We start from the raw sequence: 10,992 nt of genomic DNA, 5'->3' as shown, positions 1-10,992 counted from the left end.
AAGTTTCACCTTTGAGATTTAATTCTTATTTATAATGTGTTTTCTGTATAAGATATAATAAGGGTTGAAAATACATATTGTGTACAATATTATAGTGTAATAACCGTTAATACTGATATAATTGTTATATTATAATATTTTTCTTTGTAAGTAATTGCATAACAGTTCGTTCTGGTAAAAATAACTGGAACAGTGTAGTCCACCAAATGATACTACCGTTAAAAATATTATAAAATTAATTTATGTTTATATTTCTTGCTAAAAAGAATTGATTAATTAAAAATAAATGTATTTGTTTGAATAACAGACTTATACTCAGTCTGAGGGCAGTGTAAAGGGTAAAAATAGTAGAGGGAGACAAAGAGATGAATACACTAAACAGATTCAGAAGGATGTAGGTTGCAGTAGGTACTGGGAGATGAAGAAGCTTGCACAGGATAGGGTAGCGTGGAGAACTGCATCAAACCAGTCTCTGGACTGAAGACCATAACAACAACAACAACTCAGTCTGAACAAGGTATAAGTAATGAAGTATAGTTCTTAAATGTTTTCTCTCTCTCTCTGATTATTCACACTAAATGTTATCATAATCACATTTGATTTATACCTCCTAAAGTGTCAGTATTAACCCATGAAATAATAATAATGAAAATGAATGTTCTTAACTGGATATACTATGAGAACACTGTTGTAGGTACAATTTTTTGTCATGTTATTAATGTTAAACAAATGATAACTACTGGGAATCAAAGTGCAATGGAGCAGCTCCAATTTTTACCTGAACCCCTGTAGGATCACTTTGTTATCCACCTGTCTGTATTTCTGACTCATAAGAACCTTCTTTCTTCGGTATGGATAGACATACCAAGTTGACATTTATGTCACATAGTAAGGTTTACAGCCCCTTCACTGTGACAAAGATTAAAGCTTGTAAGTCAATAGAATAAAAAGATAAGACTAATGGTGTCATATTTTGATACTCACAAACTCACTCATAAAAATCTCTAGGGTATTGTATGTATTGTATTGTATGTTAACCGGAGACCTAGAAATGACAGAGAGGCTCTGTCCCTGCCCCAGCCGCAGTGATCCAGAACCTCACAACAACTACCACAGTCCACTTCACCCCTCCGCCGCCCCACAACGAACCCAGGGTTATTGTGCGGTTCGGTCTCCAGTGGACCCCCAGGGTAAGTCTCATACCAGACGAGTGTAACCCCTATGTCTGCGTGGTAGAGTAATGGTGGTGTACGCGTACATGGACAACTTGTTTGCGCAGAAATTGCCGACATAGTGTAACTGAGGCGGAATAATGGGAATCTGCCCGCTTTCGCCGAGGCAGATGGAAAACCGCCTAAAAACCATCCACAGACTGGCCAGTTCACCAGACCTCGACACAAATCTGCCGGGTGGATTTGTGCTGGGGACCAGGCGCTCCTTCCCGCCTGGAAAGTGGTGCGTTAGAGCACACGGACAGCCGGGCAGGCAATCTCTAGGGTAATTCCGGTTGACTTAGATTCATGCTGTTTGGAAGGCAGCAAGTTTTCACGGTTCAAGTAAGGGAAAAAAATCCGAAAACTGTTAATTAGTAGTTGTTTCACATGAAAAAATATTTTATTTGGCATTTATTATCTGTCTGCCTGTATGTCCATCTATTAAGAACTCTTTTTCTCAGGAATTTGCTACAGCAAATACCAAATTACAGAAATAATTTTAACTTAAAATTTGAAATTAAAATATTCTCGGAAGTCTTGGAATTCCCTGGGCCAATATCTTGCAAGTATCGATATCGATGAAGATAACAGGCAAAAATTGTCGAAATTCCTGATTCCCAGAATGCAAGAGCCATCTATATAAACTATAAAGTTTGTAAGTAAATTCAGAGTGTGAGTCCTGTTCGCACTTGGTGAATTATTAACAATAATTTAGATCTAAGAACAGAAATAACTCCTTTTTTCACACAATTGGGTACATCACTTGAACCAATGAAATTGGAAATAAGTGTATTGTCAATTCTATTGCTTGAAGAATGAAATATTTGACTGATGATTCATTTATAATTATGTTGTTGTTGTTGTGGTCTTCAGTCCTGAGACAGGTTTGATGCAGCTGTCCATGCTACTCTATCCTGCTCAAGCTTCTTCATCTCCCAGTACCTACTGCAACCTACATCCTTCTGAATCTGCTTGGTATATTCATCTCTCGGTCTCCCTCTACGATTTTTACCCTCCACACTGCCCTCCAATACTAAATTGGTGATATCTTGATGCCTCAGAACATGTCCTACCAATTGATCGCTTGTTCTAGTCAAGTTGTGCCAAAAATTCCTCTTCTCCCCAATCCTATTCAGTACCTCCTCATTAGTTATGTGATCCACCCATCTAATCTTCAGCATTCCTCTGTAGCACCACATTTCGAAAGCTTCTATTCTCTTTTTGTCCAAACTATTTATCGTCCATGTTTCACTTCCATACATGGCTACACTCCATACAAATACTTTCAGAAACGACTTCCTGACACTTAAATCTAAACTCGATGTTAACAAATCTCTCTTCTTCAGAAACGCTTTCCTTGCCATTGCCAGTCTACATTTTATATCCTCTCTACTTCGACCACCATCAGTTATTTTGCTCCCCAAATAGCAAAACTCCTTTACTACTTTAAGTGTCTCATTTCCTAATCTAATTCCCTCAGCATGACCCGCCTTAATTCGACTACATTCCATTATCCTCATTTTGCTTTTGATGATGTTCATCTTATATCCTCCTTTCAAGACACTGTCCATTCCATTCAACTGCTCTTCCAAGTCCTTTGCTGTCTCTGACAGAATTACAATGTCATCGGCGAACCTCAAAGTTTTTATTTCTTCTCCCTGGATTTTAATACCTACTCCGAATTTTTCTTTTGTTTCCTTTACTGCTTGCTCAATATACAGATTGAATAACATCGGGGAGAGGCTACAACCCTGTCTGAATCCCTTCCCAACCACAGCTTCCCTTTCATGCCCCTCGACTCTTATAACTGCCATTTGGTTTCTATACAAATTGTGAATAGCTTTTCGCTCCCTGTACTTTACCCCTGTCACCTTTAAAATTTGAAAGAGAATATTCCAGTCAACATTGTCAAAAGCTTTCTCTAAGTCTACAAATGCTAGAAACGTAGGTTTGCCTTTCCTTAATCTTTCTTCTAAGATATGTCGTAAGGTCAGTATTGCCTCACGTGTTCCAACATTTCTACGGAATCCAAACTGATCTTCCCCAAGGTCGGCTTCTACCAGTTTTTCCATTCGTCTGAAAAGAATTCGCGTTAGTATTTTGCAGCTGTGACTTATTAAGCTGATAGTTCGGTAATTTTCACATTTGTCAACACCTGCTTTCTTTGGGATTGGTATTATATAATTATATTCCAATATTTTCTAATAGGTGGGATAAATGAAAGTGTGTTGATCTGTAGTTGCAGTCCAATTCGAATTCCAAATCAGGTGTCTGATGAGATGAAAAAAGTAATCCCATCATAAATTCTGATAGGAAGACAAGTTTTATAGGGTTGTTGGTATTTAAAAAGAAGAATTTTGAAGCCTCTGTAAAAGGGATATGAATTTATCAGTTAGCTTACATTTTAATAATATTACATTTAGATGTGTGATACATGGTAGTTTTTGATACTAAATGGGATAGTTTCATTCTGTCTTACATAATATTTAATGAAGGTAATTTGGCTTACTTTACTTAAATGTACAAAGTTATCCCCTTAATCAGGCATTTCATTATTTTATTCAGTTACTTAATATATAAATAAAATTTTTTAGTATTTGCTTATGTGTAGCTTTGTTTAAAATTATCTTCTTTTTGTACTTTTTCTGTTTTATATATTTAAAACATAATGTAAAATGTTTACATTTAATTGAATATAAAATTACGAGTTTTCTTTAATTAAACTTTTTAGGGGAAGATTAATTATGATGTAATTAAATTATTTATAACAGTAATTAAATTTTGTATTATATATATATATATATATATATATATATATATATATATATATATATATATATGCTGCAATCAATACAATTTTTCAATTAATGTACATATTATATACAAATAGTTAACTGTATTTATTATGATAATATAATTACAAATATATTTAAATAAATTTATTAATATAAAATATATCAGTATAATACATTTAATTATATATTATTACATAATATATTGAAGTACGAATTTTATTACTTTATAATATTTAATTTCTCTTCATTGTAATGACAAAAAAGGTGATGCATTAGACCTGTGCTATAATATGTTCCTTGGGATATTAGTAACACATTTACTTGTATTTGCTGTAATACCAGCATTCGCATTGGAATATGTTCCCATGATTACAGTTACCAGTCATGAACTTTTTTTGAGATACTATATTTTCGTTTTTGACTCTCAGTTTTTTTTATATCAACACTATTTCCGAGAGGAACATATTAAATCCCAAGCAGTTTGTAATGCTGATTACTCCTATGGGAAAAACAAACTTTGTGTGACATAATCCACATATTTTGCCTCCACCAATATTTCTGTAACATCTGTAAAAATTTCAGTGCACCAGAATGCTCCTGTATATACGTTCATAGTTTAACAACATTTGCTGGAATGGTGATCAGATGGAATATTTTCACTTAGTAACACTTTCAGAGAAGTAGGCTACAGTCAATCACTTTATTTCATCTTTGAGGTACTTTCATATCTATAACATCCACCTCAAAAGCACCAAAATTGCTCTGCAGATGCAAATATCATTCCCATATTATCCCAGAGTTACCGGCTGACAAGCTACACAAGCAAAGGGAGCCTCGAAGGAGGCTTACACCGATATTTCAAGATATCCGCCACCAGTAGTTGTCAGTTTAGTAGCAACAAATACGAGTGTAACGTATTTCACTGATCAGCCATTGCCTTTTTGGACACTGATTTCTAGAAAAGAAGTAATGTAGGAAGTCATATGAGCATTGTGCAACGAGAATGGTACATCGTCACAAGTGAGTACTTGCTTGAATTCAATGCTGACACAGTTCTGCTGTGGTATGGTTAACAGGTGCATCTCTGGTCGTCATCGTATCTGTATGCTGTTTCTTTTTTTTAAAGATTGTTAATATATTTATATGAGTTGCCCCAACTCACTACTGCAGTACATAGTCTACTGGACAACAACTAATAATGGCCACAAGACCAAAATTGCAATAGTTTAAATTAACGACTATTAGAGTCAAAGACGCGTAGCCGCGCGGGTAGCCGCGCAGGGTAGCCGCGCGGTGTAAGACGTCTTCGCGCGGCTTCCCCCGTCGGAGGTTCGAGTCCTCCCTCGGGCTTGGGTGTGTGTGTTGTCCTTAGTGTAAGTTAGTTTAAAGTTAGATTAAGTAGAGGGTAAGCTTAGGGACCGATGACCGCAGCAGTTTGGGCCAATAGAACTTACTATAAATTTCCAAAATTTCCAAAGGCGAGTATGTCTCGTCTTTTTCTGCGTCTATACTCAGCAAGTGAGTGTATGGTGTGTGGTGGAGGGGTCTGTATCGTTTGCCTCATTCCTATTGCACTTTAAAATGCTATTTAAACAGAAATACTGTTGATTCCTCTATGTACAATCCCGAATTTTACAATTTTTTGCATCCTGTTCATTAACGTCAGTTAGTTAGCTACATGTTCCATAGATCATTCGACGATTCTTTTAACGAAATGATTTGGAACGAATTAGTTTATGGGTTATATATACGTGATTAGTGTTAACATTAACGAACATAATTTTATTCCTACTCATGCAACTACACTTGAGATTTATATTGATGGAAGTAGTATATTTCTCGACCACTTTGGTAACATGGGCTCTTGGAAATATGTGTACCTCCTCCCGATGCACATCTTTTTTGTTCTAACACTACAATTTGTTGAGCATTTCTGTGATATTCTCAAACAGAGTAAGCGAACATTGACGAGTCGTTCAGCTCTTCTTTGATCTTATCGATTATCTTCCATTACTCTAACTCGATAATGGTCCCAGACTGATGAACAGTGCTGTGGAACTAACAAAATGGGAATTTTTTAAAGTGGTGTCTTTCGAGAGAGAATTACACTGCCTCAAGAACTACACTGATTCTGGGGTATGCCTACCTCCTGGCTACTTTCTCTCGCCTGGAATTATGTGGTCGCTCCATCTTAAATAGCTCTGCACAAATACTCTTAGATACTTGACGTTTGTGACTGATTCCAGCGAATGATTGACAATCGCGTAATCAGACAGTATCACGTTTTTTTCATGTGTTTAAGCACATTGCATTAGTTTTATTTGTCTGCTGCTAAACTTTGTAACAGTCTCTCAGGATTTATAACTCACTCGAATGTCCGAACAATTTACTAACGATATTATCTTAATTGTGCACAACCGCATGTCTTCTACCCAAACTCGTATCTGTTCGAATATTCTGTATGCTCCTGTTTCGTTTACTATTTCACGTTGCCAGAACTGTCCAAAGGTTTTCTGAATGTCAAGAAAATCGGAATTGACCTGTAATCCGCTATCTGCTGCCATCTGGATCTCATAAACGAACAGACCAAGGTTGATCTGACACGATAGGTGCTTGGAGGAACCATACGGTTTTCCCCTGTTAGTTATTTTAGCCAGTTACGTGTTCCTTAGACCATTTGAATTATTGTCTTATCGAAATGATAATGAATGAGTCAGTTTACAGAATATAATGTAGGATTAATGTTAACATTAATGAACAAATTTTTTGTTTTAGGCGTACTAAACAACAATTTTTTACAGGCTACCAGTTTTTAGACAGAAATTTGTCCATGAAATAGAAAGAGTTGCCTAGGAGAAATCCTTTTATGTTAGATTTAAAATTTGCTTTGCTACCTGTTTTACATTTTATGTTGGTGGACAAATGGTCGAACTTCTTCGTTACTACCGGTTGAGTCCTCTTCCGAGTCATTAATAGCTTTAATAATAGGTAATAAGGGTAGTTTTTGCCTCTAGTGTGATGTGAACCTTATTATTCTTCTCAAATGGATTATTTATGACTATTTCGTAGTGGAATATATGTATTGTGACAGCGCAGTTAAAATTCCTAGCTGTTTTTAACGGAGCTAAATGACTACTGTAGGCGAACGCCACATTTTCTTCTTACTACTCGTAGGTATTAAAATTCATGGAGAAGAAGTAAAAACTTTGAGGTTCGCTGATGACATTGTAATTCTGTCAGAGACAGCAAAGGACTTGGAAGAGCAGTTGAACGGAATGGACAGTGTCTTGAAAGGAGGATATAAGCTGAACATCAACAAAAGCAAAACGAGGATAATGGAATGTAGTCAAATTAAATCGGGTGATGCTGAGGGGATTAGATTAGGAAATAAGACAAAGAAGTAAAGGAGTTTTGCTATTTAGGGAGTAAAATAACTGATGATGGTCGAAGTAGAGAGGATATAAAATGTAGACTGGCAATGGCAAGGAAATCGTTTCTGAAGAAGAGAAATTGTTAACATCGAGTATAGGTTTAAGCGTCAGGAAGTCGTTTCTGAAAGTATTTGTATGGAGTGTAGCCATGTATGGAAGTGAAACATGGACGATAAATAGTTTGGACAAGAAGAGAATAGAAGCTTTCGGAATGTGGTGCTACAGAAGAATGCTGAAGATAAGGTGGGTAGATCACGTAACTAATGAGGAGGTATTGAATGGGATTGGGGAGAAGAGAAATTTGTGGCACAACTTGACTAGAAGAAGGGATCGGTTGGTAGGACATGTTTTGAGGCATCAAGGGATCACAAATTTAATATTGGAGGGCAGTGTGGAGGGTAAAAATCGTAGAGGGAGACCAAGAGATGAATACACTAAGCAGATTCAGAAGGATGTAGGTTGCGGTAGGTACTGGGAGATGAAGAAGCTTGCACAGGATAGAGTAGCATGGAGAGCTGCATCAAACCAGTCTCAGGACTGAAGACCACAACAACAACAACAACTCGTATTTTTACAATCAATACTTTCTTTCTTCAGTGGTGAGTTACTTCAGAAAATTATTCCGTAATACATGATTGGGCAGATATATGCAAAATATGTCAGGAGGTTAATTCGTTTGTTTTCAAGATTAACAATTAAACAAAGAGCAAAAGAAGCTGAACTTCACTTTTTGAGAGGCTCAGTAATATGCTTCTTCCGATTCAAAGTTTGATCAATACGTACACCCAAAAGTTTGGAGCATTCTACCCTGTTAACTGGATCTTGCTTATGCTATGTCAGTTGCTGGAATGACATTAGTTGTTTTACAAAACTGATTGTAATGTGTTCTTCCAGAATTTATGAAGAGTCTATTTTTTCAGAACCACTTAATAATTCTTTGGAAAAAGATGATTTATAATTTCTTCTGTTGCTTTCTCTGCAATGGAATTTCTTATAACGCTAGTATCATGTGCAAAAAGCACGAATTCACCTTTTGTAATATAAAGTGAAAGGTCTTTCACATATATACGGAATAGGAATGGACACAAAATTGAACCGTGGGAGTAGGCTGATTTTATATTCTGAATTGTTTCTTGTGTGTCCCATATGTGCATAAATACGAGAGAAAAAATATTTAAGTATTAAAGGACGCAGATTGTGTATTTTGCATCCGATGGATCTACAATGTATTGATTGCTGACTACCAAGACATGTTTCGTGTTTATGAAGTGTTACATCGTAGTAACGAACGTGTACGTAATCACATTATCGCCCGCACGAAGGCCTGTTTACGACGTCGTCACAACAGCGTTCCACAAGGCACTTACGTAACGGACTATGAAGTGTGTGAGAGGAGTGTTTGAAATGTACATGACTTATAGTGTATATTTATACATCCAGATCATTCGTCTGATCAAGTTGTCAACTATATCATAATTTTGCTTTTCATCAGACAATAGCCGCTCCAGATCATGTTGTAGAAAATAAGGTTGATGGTGACGGAAAATAGCGAAATCAAGTAGGACTAGGTTACTTGATTACAGAAAGTGATGTGTTAGGGAAAATGTGCAATCGTGAATATAATACTTTAAAAAAGTAAAAAAAAAACAGAATAGACTGGTACAACCTTAAATATTTATTTATACATACAACATGAAATAATGTATGAGATTCAGAACCAGCTACCTAGTAAACTAATTTGTAAACTGTCACGTACTTCTATTCCTTTCGAATGAAAAGTGGTATGACAGTTTCATTTCCCTCTTTTTTGTCGTTTTGTTTCGTTAAATCATCATTTCATTCTGTAATTTTTGTTCTTTCTTGGAGAGTCATTTATGTATTAAATACTTCCTTTCTTTCTCTGTTATTTCTTCGTTTCCATTGTTTGTTTCTACATCTTTTTTAACTTTGTAGAGCAACTTATACTTACCTTCTTTTCTCCTTAGTATCTGAAATCATGTACAGAAATGTCCAAAAAATGTTAATTTTTACTTTTTCAGAAGCAGGAAGGTCGGGGTTTAGTGCTGCGTAGATCACTAGAAAATTAGAAACGGAGAACCAGCTCGGATTGGGGGAAGCGTAGGGTAGGAAATCGACGTGTCCTTTCCAAAGCAATCACTGTGGCATTTTCCATAAGTTAGTAAGGAAAACTAAAGAAACTGGGTAAAGGATGGATAGACGGGGAGTTGAAGCGCCGTTCGCCAGAATTCGAGACCAGTGAACTAACTAATGCAACAGCCAGGTTTTTTCTTTTTTTAAGCAATAATAATACTGTATCAATCACAAATCGATAAATATGTGACGCATTGGATGAATTAACTTCTTATCATCAGAGGTAAGATACTTGTAGATTCATTAACATAAACTACGCATTCTCCCCATCTTGCTATAAATCGGCAGTTGTCTGCAGTTGACACAAATGGATTTCTACGACACTGGGTTGCATGTAGAATTTTTATGTAAGAGTGTTATAGTACCAACATAACGTTACTTGTTGAATGAGATTTTCACTCTGCAGCGGAGTGTGCGCTGATATTAAACTTCCTGGCAGATTAAAACTGTGTGCCCGACCGAGACTCGAACTCGGGACCTTTGCCTTTCGCGGGCACTGAGCTACCGAAGCACGACTCACGCCCGGTACTCACAGCTTTACTTCTGCCAGTACCTCGTCTCCTACCTTCCAAACTTTACAGAAGCTCTCCTGCGAACCTTGCGGAACAAGCACTCCTGAAAGAAAGGATATTGCGGAGACATGGCTTAGCCACAGCCTGGGGGATGTTTCCAGAATGAGATTTTCACTCTGCAGCGGAGTGTGCGCTGATATGAATCTTCCTGGCAGATTAAAACTGTGTGCCCGACCGAGACTCGAAGTCGGGACCTTTGCCTTTCGCGGGCACTGGCAGAAGTAAAGCTGTGAGTACCGGGCGTGAGTCGTGCTTCGGTAGCTCAGTGCCCGCAAAAGGCAAAGGTCCCGAGTTCGAGTCTCGGTCGGGCACACAGTTTTAATCTGCCAGGAAGTTTCATAACGTTACTTGTTGTTTACCCCGTTACCACTGCTTTTACTTTTTTCGCCAATGTGTGGAAATCAGGCTACAAATCACCTTTCTTCGTCATCCATTTGTGTTTTATTTCGTGGAATATAAATGTTTCCAGGTGGTAGTAAAGAATCCACGGCTTTCAGTTTCATGTGACACTAATTGATGTACCCATCATTTTCATTTTGACAGCGCTACTACATATTTCTATATCCATTGAAGCACGAATGTGGATGCGACCCGAATTCACCTCATCCGATGACAAAGTTATGGCTGTATGCTTCTGAGAACTGGCTTTGTTCTTTTAGTGTGTGTTAGTGTATGTGTGTGTGTGGGGGGGATAGGCTTTCGGATTCGTTGTCAACAGATGTTTCATGGGTATGATTGTTTCATGGGTGTGTTTTGTCCATTCAGATTTAAATCTAAATGCTTATGAGCCATGCGTGGCTCGTGTTCGTGCCATATCTCATTTCACATC

This window comes from Schistocerca americana, chromosome 7 (genome assembly GCF_021461395.2).
Source record: "Schistocerca americana isolate TAMUIC-IGC-003095 chromosome 7, iqSchAmer2.1, whole genome shotgun sequence".
Classification (NCBI taxonomy): domain Eukaryota; kingdom Metazoa; phylum Arthropoda; class Insecta; order Orthoptera; family Acrididae; genus Schistocerca; species Schistocerca americana.
This window is presented reverse-complemented; position numbering follows the sequence as displayed.